General features: G+C 35.0%; 1 protein-coding gene and 1 pseudogene across 5 annotated transcripts in view; one reads left to right on the forward strand and one right to left on the reverse strand.

Annotated features, from left to right (window-relative positions):
• Positions 1-215: 215 nt before the first annotated feature.
• On the reverse strand, positions 216-1,632 carry LOC144295884 (dnaJ homolog subfamily A member 1 pseudogene; annotated as a pseudogene).
• Positions 1,633-14,891: 13,259 nt separating this feature from the next.
• Positions 14,892-18,049, forward strand: part of PALLD (palladin, cytoskeletal associated protein) — a 408,251-nt gene continuing 405,093 nt past the window's right edge. For 2 of the 5 annotated variants that reach the window (XM_077868503.1, XM_077868504.1), the window contains exon 1: positions 14,893-15,043. The gene's annotated coding sequence lies outside the window, so the exon portion shown is untranslated. Of the gene's footprint in view, positions 15,044-18,049 lie in introns of all 5 variants that reach the window. The other 3 variants (XM_077868505.1, XM_077868506.1, XM_077868507.1) reach the window with 3 other exon arrangements.

Below are 18,049 nucleotides of genomic sequence, written 5' to 3' on the forward strand. Positions count from 1 at the left end.
AAGTCAGAAAAGAACTATAAAAAATCCTAACTAGTGTTCTCATAGAGAATCAAAAATATGCTGAATTTATGAACAGATTACTGCTATTGAAAAGAAAAAAATCAAGAACAAGAAGGTACTCTTGAAAATTAAAAGTATGACTGCAGGTATAAAATAGTTTGGTAAACAACAAAATTGAGTCCCTAGTTGGTAAGCTTTTTTTTTTTTTTTTGAGCTTTTATATTTGAGTTTATTCTTCATTTAACTTTTAAAACACTACTATAGTTGAATATTAAAACAAAAACAATAGCAAGTAGTGAGCTATGATTATAGTCCTTCACTCATCCACTACTGCATATAAAATGCCAGCAGCAGTGTTATTCACCGGCCCCATTAAGAAGTCTGACACTGAACACCACCCCTAGGATGATGTTCATCATCCTCATATGCTTCCCCATTGTAATGGCGCCGTCTCTCCTGATTGGGATCAAAGTCCACAAGTTCTACCTGGTCCATTTCATCAGTCTCTTCTACTTCCTTCCTCTCAGGTAGGAGTTTTTCCAGCAAAGAAAGTTTATCAGGAGAGAGAAAGCCGTTCTCGGGGAAGTTTACCTTAAATTCGATGATTAGGCGACCCTTCTCATATGGTCTACGATAAATTGGCATGCCTTCATTTAGCACACACTTGATATCCCCATGCTTGACAATCTGACCTGGATGAGAGGTGATGACGATGGTTCGGTTGTCAAGAGTAGATATTGGCTTTTGAAAGCCACACAGGGCTTCAACCAGCTGTATATCCATACACATGAAAAGATCTTCTCCTCGTCGAGTAAAAACAGCATGGTCCTTCTGATCTAAAACAATGATAATATCTCCTGGTTCCAGTCCTGGTTCTTGGTCTCCCTCACCATGGAATGTTATCTTCTGGCCATCTTTCATGCCTTTGTCAATATGCACTTCTAGAATCTTCTTCTCTCGAACTATCTTCCTTCCGTTGCAGCTTTTACATCTATCTTTAGGACTGATCCGTTCCCCATGGCCCTGGCACTCCATGCACACAGATTGAATTTGCTGAACCATTCCAGGTCCTATCTGATGAATTCTTATTTGCATTCCAGTACCTCGGCAATTGGGACAACATTCGACTGCTCCTTTCTTACCACCTTGGCCTTCACATTTATCGCAAATCACATTCTTTTGCAGAGCTAGTTTTCTTGTTGCGCCATTATAGAGATCTTCTAAGGTTACTGAGAGCTGATGTACAACATTTTTACCTCTCCGTTCTCTCTGCATCCTGCCTCCTCCTCCAAAAAACATATCAAAGATGTCCATGGGGGAGCCAAAACCACCACCAGCTCCACCTTCTTTAATTGCCTGTTCTCCTCCTTTGTCATATAATTCCCTTTTCTTTGCATCAGAGAGCACTTCATAAGCTTGAGAAATCTGTTTAAACTTCTCTCCTTCATTTGGATTCTTATCAGGGTGGTACTTCAAGGCCAGTTTTCTGTAAGCCTTTTTCAATTCCTCCTGGGTGGCATTGGGTTTGACCCCCAAAACATCATAGTAAGTGGTTTCTTTCACCATTTTCTACAGCCGGTGAGAGGGCCGAAGCCGGTGTGGGGGAGCGGGAAGGGGCACGTTGCTGGGCGCAGCTCGGGCAGCCGCCGCTCCTCCGCGTCTCACCGAGCGTTCTGGAAAGTTCCCCTAGTTGGTAAGTTAAAAGAGAGTCCAGAAATATCCCAAAATACAGAGGAAAAAACAAAGATGTAGAAACAGGAAACATTCAGACATTTGAAAGATAGATTGAAGTCTATAATGCATTTAACAGGAAATAACTGCGATACCAAAATTAATGATAAAAATAATCAAAAATATAATATGAGAAAATGTAATTTTCAAAGACTGACCCAGTGCTAAAGAAAGATATGCATCCCTGGGTTTTAAAGATTCTTCAAAAACAAAGCAAATTTGATATATAAAAAAAAAAGAAACCCACACCTAGACTCATCCTGGTAGAATTTCAAAGCACCAAGGATAAAAATCTGCCAGACATTTTAGCTACAGTGGGATGAAAATGAAAAGCAGTGTTCCATGAGGCAAATGAAAGCATGAGCTCTGAAGCCAGGATGCATGAGCTGAACTGAATTCTTAATTCTCCATCTAATAAGTTATGTGAACTGAGGCAAGTTTGCTTATTCTCTCTATTTGCTTCAGTTCCCTCATCTGCAAGTTTGGAATAATATTACTATCTTAGAGTAACTGTCCAGATAAAATGTGTTAATACATAAATTGCTTACAGAGTACCTGGCCAGAGTTTGAACTGATTTAAGTAAGCTCTTCTATCATCATCATCAACACTGAATGCTCTGACACATGACCAATGTCTTTCATGTTCTTTAATGCTTCTAAAAGTCTACCATAAGCAGTTTTAACGATAAAGGATACATTTTCTGCTATTTGGGTCTAATTACAAAACTTGACTCCATAATGAATATGGATTAGTTATAATGTTATAGATGTTTTTTACTGTTTTTTAGGTTTTATTTTTTAGGTTTTAGATTAAATATATAGGTAAATAACAATGAATTTAATTTATTCAGAGAATGCAATGTAAATATTTTACACACTGACAATATAAAGAGACCAATATAACTAACCAGTTTGGTAAATGCAAAAAAAAAAAAAAAATGGTGGAAAAAAGAAGTATGCTATTTCAATCTTTTTTTTTTTTACAACATGAAATCCAGAGATAGTATCCAAAGATGATATTAAAGACAGAATGTTTATATTCCCCCAAATTCATATGTTGAATCCCTAACCCCCACATGATGGCATTTGGAGATGGGGCTTATGGAGATCAGATGAGGTCATGAGGGTGGGGTTCTTATGATAGAATTAGTGGCCTTATAAGAAGAGACAGCAGAAAGTTCTCCTTCACCCCACACCCTGACCCCCATTCTACCTTCTGTGAGGACACAGTGAGAAGGTAGCCATCTACAAGCCAGGAAGAGAACTTTCAACAGAAACTGAATCAGCTGAAGCCTTGATATGGACCTTTTAGACTTATCAAGAGAAATACATTTCTGTTGTTTAAGCCACATGGTCTATGGTATTTGTTATGACAGCTCTAGTAAACTAAGACAAATGACAAACAAAAAAATAAGATTTAAAGAACCAAATATCTATCCCATGTTTCTCATACAAATTGTATCTCTGATTAAGCAAATAGTATGAGGGCCAGTATGTCTTTATAGAAATAACCCAGTTCAAAAAACCTATTAAGAAGGAATGAGGAAATTTTATTATCCTCATTTTGAAATGCTTAATGAATTAGTAGATTTAGATATTGAACCCCAGGTACTAATACCACTAAAATAGAGAAAGCACAACAACTGTCCCTGAGTGGAACAAAATTCCATCTATAAGAATCATTGAAAAAAATAAGTAATCCTGCCTCTACAGACAAGAACAAGAGAAAGAGAGACAGAAAGGGAAAGAGAAGAGAGGAAACCTACAGATTAAAATACACTTAGGAGACCTATCCACTAATTGCAATGTGAGAACTTTATTTAGATTCTAATTGAAGTGAAAAGATAAACTAGAAAAAAAAATCTTTTAAGTGTTGTGTTCACCAAAGTTCATGTTCCCCCTTTCACAGTTTAGAGCTGTTCTAAGAAGTTGCCATCTGGCCCCAAACTACATTTTCCAGACTCTTTTGCATCTGGAAGTGGCCATAAAATTAGTTTTTACTATAACAGAATGTAAGTAGAAATTATGGCAGGACTCCCTAAAAGCAGGTATGCCTTGTCTATTGTCATTTCCCTTCTAAAAAGCTAACTGCAGAGAATATTAAGACTTGGGAGGACAGTGGAACCACAATATGGAAAGAGTTGAGTCACTGAATCACCATTAAAGGCTGTCCACTAAGAGGAAACTCTGCTTTGAACTCTTAGAAGAGTAAGATATAAATTTCTAGTATGTTATGCCACCAAAATGTAGAGTTTCTAATTGTTACAGAAGTTAGTATTCCCTTAACTAATACAGAAATTGATGCGGAAGGGGAGGTGGGTGGGGGATGGGGTAACTGGGTGATGGGCACTGAGGAGGGCACTAGATGGGATGAGCACTGGGTGTTATACTATATGTTGGCAAAGTGAATTTAAATTTTAAAAATGTAAATAAAAAAATAAAATGAAATGAAAAAAAGAATTTCATCTTTATGAAGAACTTTAAATACTGGTTCTGTCCACTGTGAATATTTGTAACGCCGGTAATACTCCACAAAGAATTTAAATTGAGGGGAGAAATGCCCTTTATTTTTGCCATGACACCTATTCATGTTTGCATTTTGGGTTTCAACCCTAGCCTGGTTTTGCCTCTTAGTGTGCCAGGCACTTAATTCCATGATGATGTACACCTGCAGAATATGTTAGGGTTAAGGTGGGGGTGAGGGCCCCACTAGTAGAGTTGGGTAGTAAATGGAAAGAATTGGAAGCCAGCAGTTTTATCTTCAAAGAAAAGGTAACTTGTCCACAATGGTAAGAGCCCCAAAAAAGGTTTCTTCTCAGAAGCCTAAAGATCAAGTTATTTTGAAAAGGAGATGAAGAATGTCTGGGTGGTTCAGTTGGTTAAGCGTCTTTCTTCCACTTAAATTATGATCCCAAGGCCTTGGGATGGAGCTCACCTGGGGGTGTCTGCTCAGCAAAGGAGCCTGCTTCTCCCTCCATCTCTGCCTGCCACCCTGCTGCTTGTGTTCTCTCTTCTACTCTCTCTGTCAAATAAATAAAATCTTTAAAAAAAATAAAAGGAGGTTGAAGCATTGATCACTTCTGTTATGTTTTGGGTTTTTTGATTGAAATAGTTGTCAGTGATGGTGATATTGAGAAAACAAAAGAATCTGAAAATTGACCAGTGATTAAGTCATGAGTTCATCTTATATCACTTCACTAGTACATTGTGCTTACTGGGCTTATATTTCATAGGAATACATTTGCTAGTAGTAGAAAATTAGGCTTTTCTACTACTAGCAAAGCACTTTTTGAGCTCTTTTGAATGCTAGGCAATATGGTAAGCCCTTACTATGTATTATTATCACATTTAATCATCACAAAATAACCATGAGGCACACACTATTATTGTTTCCATTTTATGGATGAGGCAAATAAAGTTTAGAGAGGTTAAGTTATAACCTCTCTATAGAGGTTAGATGTATGATCTAACCCCTGGTTAGATAGATGTATGATCCTATAGATCATGTATACATGTATGATCCTACCCCTGGTTAATGGTGACCAAGATTCTGAAATTTGGTATGACTCTAAATATCTTTGCTTAAGCACAATATTCTTGGTGTCTATTAAATTATCTCATAAAGTGCTTTAGGTGCTACAGTGTTAGCACTCTACCCCAAAGCACATGGGATAATTTTGTTTTCTTTTCATTCTGATTCTTCACTATTCCTGAAATCAGCCCCACAAGTTCTTAATGTAAAGGATAGTGTCTTGTTGTTTTGTCTTTTATGACACAGATTTATCAAGTGGGGATTCCATAAATGTTAACGCTGCTCTTTCTACTTTCCACTCCAAAATTTGTACAGAAGACACATAAACATTGAGAATTTTGGCCTTATTTAAATTTTCTTATTTTTATTGAAACTTTGAATGATTCATATACATGTGTTTCTTTTGCTCTGGATACATTTTAAAGAAAAAAACCCATGAAATTCAGTATAAAAACGGTGTAACCAATTCTACTCCTTAAATGTTTGACAACCTAGTATTGATATATACTTTTCTTTTCTTTTTTTTCCTGCTACCAATATGACCATTATTCTCATAGCTATTCTGACAATTTGCTTGCAAGACAAAATTAAGTCAAGATAGTTTAATATTTTTTAGAATTATAATCTCTGTAACATTTATTTGAAAAGTTCATTACTGAGGCACCTGGGTGGTTAAGTGTCTGACTTTTGATTTCAGCTCAGGTCATGACCTCAGGGTCATGAGATCAAGCTCTGCATTGGGCATGGAGCCTACTTAAGATTCTCTCCCTCTGTCTCCTTCTGCCCCTTCCCCCCTTTCTCTCTCTCTCAAAAAAAAAAATTCTATACCATTTATTTAGGTTTCAGTTGTATAATCATCAGTACAATATTTAATTTATAAATTATAAATACATATGGTATTAACAAATGTATGTACTGTATCTATGGAAGAGCAATTGCCTATAAATGTCATAAATAATTTGTTTAGGTTTTCTCTTACAGGAAGGCTCCTTGATTATGAAATGATACACTTGAGCAAAACTACAATCATAGTTACAGAAGTCAAATGAGCACACTGGGTCTGTGATATTTCTCCCACAGGCTTTTTCAACACCTGTTGATCAGTCAATCAGAGGAAACCTCAGAGGCTGAAGATATGCCAGCTCGCTGGAAATTCCTTCCCAAAATAGCAATAGCTGAGCAAATTGCTAGGCCAACAGAAGTAGAGCATGGACAGGCCTCAGGATTTTGTATGATAGAGCAACTGTCTTGAACGGTTGGCATTTTTTCAATGTTTAAATCCTTCTTTGGTCTAACAGCTGATTTCCTCCTTTGTCATATTCTTCCTTCCTTTCTGTTTTCCCAGGGAATAACAGCCACACCCTTCCACATTAGACTTTCTTTGGTAAGCAACTTCTGAAATTGTTATACAGCTGTCCCTAGTTGTCTGGCAGTGACCACTTTTCAAGTTTAATATTCCCACTAAATATCTCCATGAAGCATTTAAAATGTGAACTTTAAGAGAAACAGAAGACTGCCAGTTTTTATTTAGATCAAATAAAAGCCAGTTTTAAATAGCCAATTATTTTAGTAGCTTTGTCTTGCCCTTCTGATAGAGAAAAAATAAACAAATAAGTTCATACAGTTTAGTGAAGTCTTCATTAAAAAAAAAAAATCAAACCAACTCAATTTAAACCATTAAAATTTTCAGCCGTACAAAGGTTTGGTTTTTTTTTTTCGTACGAAGGTTCTTAAGTTTTTTTTTAAGTTATAGTCAAACTATAATAAACACTATTGGTTTTCTTTCATTTTCCCTTAGCATAATATAATGAGCATTTTCTATGTTAATGTAAACACTTTAGAAAAATCATTTTTCAAGGCCGCTTCAAAATTCCATGAATTTACTAAGCTGTCCCATAAATTGCATTTAAGTTACTTCAGTCTTCTGCTATTACAAATAGTGCAGAGTTGAATGTGTTTTTATGTAAGATTTTTCCTCTAGTTAGGATTATGTTCTCAAAGCAGATTTAGGACAGAATTGGTCAAAGGCTGTGACTTTTTTAAAAATTACAGTTGAAACTCAATGTTACGTTAGTTTCAGGTGTGCAATATAGTGATTCAACAAGTTTATAGGTTATGCTGTGCTCACCACAAGTGTAGCTACCATCTAAAGGCTATGACATTTAAAGTTAGCCAGATGAAGATGAATGTTCATAAATGCAGAATAGGTCCACTTATAAATGGATCTGATGATTTGCCAATCAGCAGGCAAAAGCTGATCAAGGTTAGAAGAAACCTTATTTAAGACATTTAAAAACAATGAAGTTTATTTTTAATCCTCTGAATTAAGACATACGGAATTCAAAACTTCTTTAATTAGTTATACTCTATTTTATATGCAAAGGACTTCAAAAAGTTTTACTATGTAGTAGATTTATCAATCAAGAAAGGATTTTATTTTTTTAAAATTTTTATTTATTTATGATAGTCAGAGAGAGAGAGAGGCAGAGACACAGGCAGAGGGAGAAGCAGGCTCCATGCACCGGGAGCCCGACGTGGGACTCGATCCCAGATCTCCAGGATCGCGCCTTGGGCCAAAGGCAGTCGCCAAACCGCTGTGCCACCCAGGGATCCCAAGAAAGGATTTTAAAAGATTAAAATAACTTTAAGCTCATTATATGGTTAATTTTTTAATGGTAAATGTAATGCAAGTACATACAAATTTGAAATCCAAAAATAAAAAGATAATTGAAGGTTTCCTTTAATTTTACTTTCCAGATACAATAACTAATATACAATGTGCTTGTCTCCTTAATACTATATTTAGGATATCTTATCCATATCACTTCTTATTATACTATATTGGAAAGTACATTTTAAAAATTATTATTAATAAGGAAAAACATAAGGAGTAAAACTGTAATGGTCAAGATTATCCGGTGCCATTTTTTCCCACTGATGCCATTTTTAAAAGTAACAATACATGTATATTGGAGTAAAGTCTCCCACCCAACCCTATTCACCATCCCAGTCAGAGTGCATTTACTCTCCCAGATTAAACACTGTTACCTTGCAGGAAAACTTTAAAATTGTCCATTCATATACCAAGACTGCAAAAGAAATTGTAGACACAGACATATAGATATAATTATACATAGATACATATGATGATGATGCCACAAATATGTATACTGTTTTTACCCTAATTATCTATCTCTACTATAGTCTCATAACTGCACACTTATTTATTCATTCCACATTCTTTTTTTTCCAATTTGTGTGAGACTGAACAACTTTTATTTTGCTGAATGAAGTGAAATAGGAATCCAGTTCCTTTAACCATAATAAGGAGCAGATCTTTGGAATTAAACAAGGTCAAGAAATAGACGTGTATTTATTTAATATGTGCTCCCATTTCAATGTAGTGTTCTTTCTATACAAGAAAAAGATATGTCATTCCATTTAATAATCCATTGTCCCATTCCTTATTGTTCATCCATAGGAATTTATAAGTACTCTAGCAGTCTTGAAAGGCTCCTCCTTTAATACTATTTCTTTTCTCACAATCATTCTGGATATTTCACCATGCTAGTTCCTCTAGATAAAACCTTTATTTGTTTTGCCAGTTCCAGGAAAAAAAAATGCTGTTTTATTGAAATTATATGACATTTGTAGATCATTTTTATGGATTTTGTTACAAAATCAATTCTTCCCAATCTTTTCCCATTCCATAAAGTTGTTTTTTTTTAATGAGTGGAATGGATGTTAATTTTTATCCAAAGATCCATTAACAATCTATGGAGATAGCCATATAGCTTCTCTCTTTTGACTTATTAATATAGGAATTAAATGTTAGGTCTTTGGATGTATTTTTTTAAGATTTTATTTATTTATTTGTTCATGAGAGACACACAGAGAGAGGCAGAGACACAGGCAGAGGGAGAAGGCTCCACGCAGGAAGCCCAATGTGGGACTCGATCCTGGCACGGCGAGATCACGCAGTGAGCCAAAGGCTCAACCGCTGAGCCACCCAGGCGTCCCAGGTCTTTGGATGTTTGTGTAAAACCCAGTTGGCCATGCTATATTCTTCTTTTAATACACAATTGACTTCTATTTACTAATAAATTTTCCAGATTTTATATTGCTATTTAAAACATCAATCTGTACTTTTATTACTTTATTCATTTTTATATCCGTATTATCCTGTCCTTATGAATAAATGTTACACTTATTTTGCTTAAGTTCAACAAAAGCTGCTTTTGAAATTAATGATACTGGCTTTCAAGCCCAGAAGAATAAACCTTTTATACTTAAACCCTATAAACCAAGTTGAAAATGAGATTATTTCAGATTTAGGGTCATATCTAATAGTGCCTAAATACCCATATATAAACATGGATTATGGAATCTATGGTTATACTTCAACTCTACTTTTGTTACTGTTATGATAAAATTTATTTTTCTCTATTCATTTTTGTGCACATACGCAAATTGGCAAATATCTCAAGTAGCAGAAGCATGTGATCAAAAGACCACCCACAGGCTTGGATTACACATGTGCAGCAGATTTAACCATGGTTTATAAAAGAGAAGTCATGCGAAACAAATCTGAAGTTTACTGCTAGATCGAGGTGGAAATAACTTTTAATCAAACAAGTCTTTGAGGACTTTGATTCTGTGGCATGTATCCAAGCCAGATACAAAGAAAGAGAAAGAAATAGGAAGACACCATGATTTGAAGCACACTTGTTCCTATCATCACCAGATAGGCCAACAAGTGGATAATCTGTGTTAAACTGAATATTTTCTGCCTCAATTTTTAGTTTGTTTCTTGATCAGTTTTCTCAGTTACTATTTTATTTGCTGCCTGGTGATCTCTGCTGGTAGAGAGTGCCAGGATTGAAGGGGAGTAAAATGTTCAGAAGTGGGGGTAAGTAGGCCAGCTCCTGGAGTTGGAGAATTTTCAGAGCTTCCAGGGCCACCAGAAGAGAAAAGGTTAAGGAAGGATGCGTAAGCAAGTCTGCACACTCCTTTTCACACCCTTTTATTAAAGAAGTTTTGATTATCTATTTTTTGTCTGAACAATAAGTATCTGCATCTTTTAAAAGGAAACTCATAAACCAGTGTACTAAAATACACTACATCCTTAATTAACCTAAAACTATAAGGCAGACTAATAGATAACATGAAAGTAGAGTGATCTATAGCCTGGAAGTCTCCGTAAAGAAGAAAAAGTCAGTGTAGTCACTGAGTGGGAGATGTGGAAGATGGAAGTTTACAGTTTTAAAAATGGAACATGTCCAAGTATAGTTAATGGAGTAAAGGTGTGTTACCCTCCAAGGTGACCACCAATGGTCTCACCAATTGGTATACCCCTGTGAAGTCCCTCCCATGTTGAATAGTACTGACTCTTGTAACCAAGAAATATTGCAGAAAAGATGGAATGTGACCTCCAAGCCAAGGTCAAAAAAGATACTGTGGCTTATTATTGCTCTTTCTTGAATCATTAACTCTAGAGGAATCCAGCTTTCATGATACAAGGAAACTCAAGCAATGATATGGAGAAGTCCACAGGGCTCCTGCTAAGAGCAGCATTAACTTTCTAGGCACATGAGTGAGTCACCTTGGAAGTAGAGCTTCTAGCCCCACTCACACTTTCAGACAAAAGTAGACATGGGCAACATCCAATTGCAATCTTTTGATACCCTGACCCAGAATCACCAAGTCAAGACTCTATTGGATCCTAATACACAGAAATTGTGCCAAACAACAAATGTTTATTGTTTAAAGACACAAACTTTTCAACAATTTGTTATAAAACAGTAGATAACCAATACATGATTTGAGAAATGGAGCAGATCCATTTATGCCATCTATAAGTAGAGCTGAAGATCATGAGAGATCAGCAAGTCAAAGAATCAATTTGCCACTTGTGGAGTAAATAGATATTGACATCACCCATAATGATGGCAGCACTTGGAGTGAAGAGAATCAAGAGCCCAACTAGATCCAAAGGCTTAATTTTTTAAAAAGTAGATGGAAGATGCACTTCAAAGGAAGTATTTCAAAAAAGCAGGAATTTTTACAAGAAAAAAAGTAATCATTGGAAAGCTGAACTGAAACCCACCGAAGGGGCCACTGACCTGTCTTCCTAACCTTGGTTTACATAGAAATAGGCTCTTGGGGTAAATAATAAAAGTGCATAAGAAACTGTGTTACTGTTTATACACTAATCTCATCCATATTATTACTTAAACCCTGTCATAATAACTTAAGAGTCTTTGCCAAGAGTTTTTTCTAAGGAAAAGAAAGGTTTGGTTTTCAGATTCTTACAATATTTTTAAAACAAGCATGGTTTGCTACACTCCACATGATATACAAGAAGGGACACATTTCTGTACCATTTTAAATAAAATCCTATCCGACTTGGAGGCAACTTTGCTTTTCGTTCTTATGACTCCATCACTTCTCTGGTGTTAGAGAAGGACTTAGGAGCCAGGCAATCTAGGGACATATGGGAGAGGTCTCCTTCTGGTCAATAGGCCAACATGCTCACCGCGGAGATTCGTCATGAGATTTACTGTTCTAGCCCCCATTAAAAAGTAGAGACATCTACCTCTTTCAGGGTAGCCCGTGAAGCCATGATGCTTAATGCTCAGTGCCCAGGTGTCTTCACTCAGTCCCTGCTATCAATAGTGCTGAATGGGTGCTTGTCCCACCCTGCATGAGCATTACAGCCAATCACAGAATGCACCACCATTCTGTCCAAGGGTCTGAGAACCCAAGTCTCTCTCAGGCTGGAACCAGCATCTTTTACTAGAAGCACCAGCCCCCATTTCCTTGCAGGTAATCCAACAGGTTTGTTTTAAGAATACATATAAATCAATATCACCTTGAGAGATTTTACACCTACAACTTTTAACTTTTTATGCCTATAAAAAGTTTCCTATGACAAAGGAACACTAAATATAATAAAATTTGGCTATACTTCTGGAAAAAGGAAGGGGAAACTTATATTTTCTTTTATTTATTTTTATTTATTTACTCCACAAGAACAAAAAGAATGAGTCATTTGTAACTCATAATTTTTGTTCTGTGCAGTGAGCATCTAATGTATTGCATGCGCATCCTTTCTCTTTTTAGGAACTTAAAGAATATTTATCTTTCTGGGGTTTTTTATTGAGATATAATTGACATATATCAGTTCTAGAGGTACAAGATAATGATTTGATATATGTATACCTTGTGAAATGATTGCCATAATAAATCTAGTTAACATCACTATACACAGTTAAAATTTTTTTTCTTGTGATGAGAACTTTTAAAATCAATTGTCTTAGCAACTTTCAGATACATGATCTTTCAGTAAAAGAAAAATACTAGCATGAATATGCCTGTTCTTAGCATACAGTTTAGGTGGGATTGTAAAATTAACCTGGAATATATAAAAGTTACAATGCTAGATACATTCTGGTGTAGAGAAAACATACATTTGGTTGCTCCTGCACAGTTTACTATTTTTTTAATTACTTATTTATTTATTCATAGAGACACAGAGAGAGAGAGAGAGAGAGAGAGAGAGAGAGGCAGAGACACAGGCAGAGGGAGACTCGATCCAGTGTCTCCAGGATCACGCCCTAGGCTACAGGCGGCACTAAACCGCTGCGCCACCGGGGCTGCCCTGCACCATTTACTATTAATACAATATTGAAATCTTAAAAACATTGAGATCAAGGGTGAGTTAGTTATATGTCTAGTATCCATTTATCTTAATAATAGCATTATATTTTCATTGTACATATATTATTTTTAACAACTTGCCTAGTTAATTTCAGCAGTTCTTTCCATAACTACGGTAATATCATGAAAAGGTTACAATATTTTGATCCCTATAATCTCTATATTTAGTTAGCCTTAGGACACAACAGAGATTTTTGTTTAATTTTTCACTAAACACAAAAGTACAGATATTAATGTAAATGATATGCATACTAAGATGTATCAGATGTTACCATTTTTTCCTATTCCCATCACTGCTATTTTTTAGAAATATGCATAGATACAGTTGAAGCCTCTGTCCCTTCTCTAACTGAACCCCTAGAAACTCCTTCCAGTGCCTCATCCTTTTCATCTGTATTTCGTGTTCCCGAGACTGGAGATCATGTGTTTTAAATTTCCCAGAGAACATACCTCCTCTCTTCTCAAGACATGGGAAGGGGTCATCTGGCTGCTTGAAGCAGATATGAGACAACAGGGCCTATGCTTTTGGGGGATTCTTCGAACCAATTACCTATTTTCAGCTCCTATGTCATTCCAGAAATATCCAGAATTGCCAATGAAAAGTTATTTTCAAGGAGGGGCCTGGTGCCTACAATTCCTGAGCCTTTCTGGGACTTTTTGGGGCTAATCATTGCTTCTCATAGGCATGCCTTCTGCAGACATTTAAGTTTTCTAATGTAGTTAGAGTTAGATCACTCATTTTTATGTTAATTATTTGCCAACAATTTTGTCTATTTCCAGTATCTTCTGTCTTCTCTACCAATTTCTGTCCTTTTGGATTTTTACTATTATCTTATGGGGTTTTAATAAAAAGACAAATTCATCAGTCAGGGTTTTTCCCTATAAATATAAATTTTTAAAAACACTTATGAATAAGTGTAATGACTGAAATAGCCAACAAAAGTAACCAGTTGCAAGAACCATTTATAAAGAACCAGTTTTGCCTAGAAAGAAAAGTACAAGAGCAAAAACTTCTTTTTTGGATCACTATGATGGTATTATTTAAACAAAGGGAGACTCAGACCTTCATTTCCAAATTAACTGGGAGGTTTTGTGATTATTTTTCCCCTTAGATTTTGCTCTGCTAAAAGAAATGCTTTCTTTTCTTGTTAGCTCTATTCATTATTTAGAAGTTCAAAATAATAGAATATGTTACAATGAAATGCTATAGAATAAGCAATAAAATGGTAGTGAAACATTTTATTGTAACTGTAAGAAGATTCATACTTGTCCTGGACAATAGTCATTCAGCATTTATTTAAAGTATTTGTTGGATGCTCATAACATGCATTGAGCTTAGAACTCAGTGTTGCAAAGTTTGTAAGATTCGGTCCCTGTGTGTTTATACCTACTTAATCCTGTACGGACTATGTATTTAATACACATCATAGTCTTATAATAACTTTTAATTAACAACTTGAAGTAAGAGAACAGTATGACTCTCCATTCAATTTGACAGGTGCCCAAATTTTTAAATAGTTAACTGGATTTACTATTTTAGGATAATCTACCATATGACTAAAAGCTAAATGCACAGAGCAGAAGATTATAAGAAGAGCATTTCTTATTAGTGTCACTTTTTCTACTTGGAATCACATACTGTACTTTTAATTGATTAAGAATATGTTAAAAGGGCAGGTGTTGGTTTTAAGCCACAAGGTCAGAGTGTAGAGGGATATGTGTAAATCCTATGTTTATTAGATCTATAAATATAGTTCTTTCTACACTAAGTCCGTTTAATTTCTAAGAACCCAGCCCTCAGACCTAGGACTGCTTCCCAGCCCACTGCTGGAATTCCTGATCGTGGCAGTCTGCTGAAACATGAGTTCAGTTACCAAATATAGTTGAGTGGAGTAAGAGGACAGATGTAAGTCCGAGGCCACAGTTGCTTCAAAGTGACCAAGGACCAAGCCGTCTTTAATGAATAGGCAAGACCAACCTCCACTCTCCCAGAGAAGAAGAAATGCTCATTTGAAACCCATCACCTTTTCAGAGTCTTCAAAATAACCAAGGATTGAAAAGGTTTGTAAGATATTTCTTAATATACTATTAGGGCAACATTTTTTCAACTTGTTTTAAGCTAAAAATATAAAGTTTCCCTGAAATTATAATACTATTTAGACAATGCCTTGATTTTTCTTTAATTTGGAGAGAAATGGGAATTTTGTACTCTTTCCAAAAGAAGATAATACATAAGATTTACCTTTATTTCTATCCCCACTGTCAAATAACTGAATTTTCTCTTATAATCTTAAATAAGCTAAATTGGTGCTATCAGTCCCTGAAGAATGAAGTGTAGTTATGGAAGCAACATTTGTCAAGATTGTTTGATTATATATGTGTTATGTTTCACAGAAAACATGAATACAGTTAATTTGAACTTTGCCCATACTTAAGGTAAATACTGATGGCTTACAGTTGTGTACTGTAGGTCTTAGTAACATTTTAAGTTTTTAACTATACTTCCAACAGATTTTTAAAATCAGTTTATATAGTAATTGCAGACATAGGAAATTATATCTATGCATAAAGTTTACATGTTTATTTATAAAAAAGATAAAGCTTACTAAGGGAAAACTACAGGCAAATTTAAACATCACAGTATGATTTTATATCATGTTGTTTTAAGTTACACATGAAATTGTCTTGAATCCAATATATGAGGTTGATACAGAATGGTTTGAGGGTCATATTACTTTTTTAACATTTACTAAAAATACTAATCACCTTCTAGTATGAATACTATGACCACATATCAAGCCCATTGCCTAACAATACTATGCAAAATCTGTTTGATCATGTATGTGCAGAAATTACAAAATAAATATCCTTTCCAGTATTTTTTCTCAAAGAACTTGAATGCTCATCTCGATTATTCAGATTTTAAAAATCGAGTCTATTTGACAAATTATTAGTAACAATAGACAAGGTAAAAGATTTACTTGGCCAATAAATGCTCTGTAAATATGTGATTACATATTCCTTTTTTTTTATTATTTTTATTTTTATTTTATTTTATTTTATTTTTATTTATTTATTTTTTTTGATTACATATTCCTAGAATACAGATTAGTTGTCTCCCATTCTAGTGTCTAATATGGATGAGGGTCTGTATTTTAAGGGCTCTATGTCAGTTCCATCTGAGCTTCTCTCTGTTTTATTGCTAAAACTGAATATTGAAGGGGTCCTGTAGCATACTTTGTAATACAGTATGTATCTAGATTATACTGGACAATGACAATCACTTTAATTTCTTTAGTTCATTGAAAAAAGTGTAGAGGGAAAACACTAGTCAAGTTTCAAAAAATATGATGTATTCCTGAAGATATACCAACTGAAATGTGTAAGGACAAAACAAGGAACTCCACTTCGTTATTAATAATATGTGTGTGGAGGATATCAAAAGGGATTGAGATAACTGAGTTACAGTCAGGAATTTTAGCTATCTGGAGTTAACGGCTATGTCCTAGCTAAATTCTAGCAAAGAAAACAAATATTGAGTGAAGTAACTGACTATAATTTGTAACTGTTATATTGGAGAATAGAGAAACAAATTTGGTAACTAATTTTTAACCTGCATACTTTTGATATTAAAACTCATTTTTAAAAAAACACAAGTAAATCCATTCCAACCTAAGCCAGCTTGACTACACATAAAATTTCTTTTCCAAGATTCCTTTTTCACAAAACTTCTGCAATTTTTTATATTCATTCCCTTTTTTTCTTTTTTCTTTTGAAAACAATCAGTTAGCTGTTTTATTTTAGGACAAAATTATTTTTTTCCTTAACAATTTGTATACCTCATACTTTTTCTTACCAAATACTCATACTACTTTCCTTGCATAGAAATGGTTCCCTTAATATTTCTAGTGGTCTTAATGACACATGCTAATTAGAATTCTTAACCCTTAGACTCCTTAATTTCTAGCAAAAACTAAGAAGTACATAATTGTGGACTATCACACTAGCATTCTGTGAGTTGGCAAATTTATAAATACATTTTTTTTTTAATTTTTAAAGATTATTTATTTATTTATTCATAGAGACACACAGAGAGAGAGAGAGAGGCAGAGACACAGGCAGAGGGAGAAGCAGGCACCATGCAGAGAGCCTGACGTGGAACTGGATCCAGGGTCTCCAGGATCATGCCCTAGGCTGCAGGCGGGGCTAAACTGCTGTGCCACTGGGGCTGCCCTATAAATACATTTATAATTTCTAGAAGTATATTCTTCCTCATAGTAAATTTTTCATTGTGGCACAAAACATGTTTACTAATAGACCCAAATATTTTTAGTTCCACTATAAAAGGATGCCAAAAGTGGATAAACCTATATTCAGTTATTAATGTTTCAGTACTTTATCTTATTTGGAAATGATATACTCAATGCATATTCATCATTTAATTTATCTCAGTGTAATTTTAAGGTTTTAAGTTACAAAAAATATTTTGGAAATTTTTTTAAAAATGTTTTAGAGGCGGTGGTGGGGAAAGGGAGAGAGAGAATCTTAAGCAGGCTCCACATACAGTGCTAGCCTGAAACAGGAGGCTCAATCTCACAATCTTGAGATCATGACCCGAGCCAAAATCAAGTCAGATGCCTAACTGACTGAGCCACCCAGCACCCCTTTCAAAACTATTTTTAAGTAGACATATCATAAAGCATAATTACTGTTTAAAATTCATTTATGAACTTTTATGTATTCAATTTACTTGATAATTATGTTTATTCATGAAAATTTCATGAGACATTGAATAGCTAATCATCATTTTTAAAAAATATTTTATTTATTTATTGAAGACACAGAGAGAGGCAGAGACACAGGCAGAGGGAGAAGCAGGCTTCCTGAGGGGAGCCCGATGTGGGACTGGATCCCGTGACCCCAGGATCACGCCTTGAGCCTAAGGCAGACGCTCAACCACTGAGCCACCCAGGCACCCACTTTATCATCACATTATCTTTCTTGCTTTCAAATTATGTAACACAGGTAAACATGAGATTATTTGACTTTTTGTAAATCTAAGTGAAA

The sequence above is a fragment of the Canis aureus genome, chromosome 24, assembly GCF_053574225.1.
Source record: "Canis aureus isolate CA01 chromosome 24, VMU_Caureus_v.1.0, whole genome shotgun sequence".
Classification (NCBI taxonomy): Eukaryota; Metazoa; Chordata; class Mammalia; order Carnivora; family Canidae; genus Canis; species Canis aureus.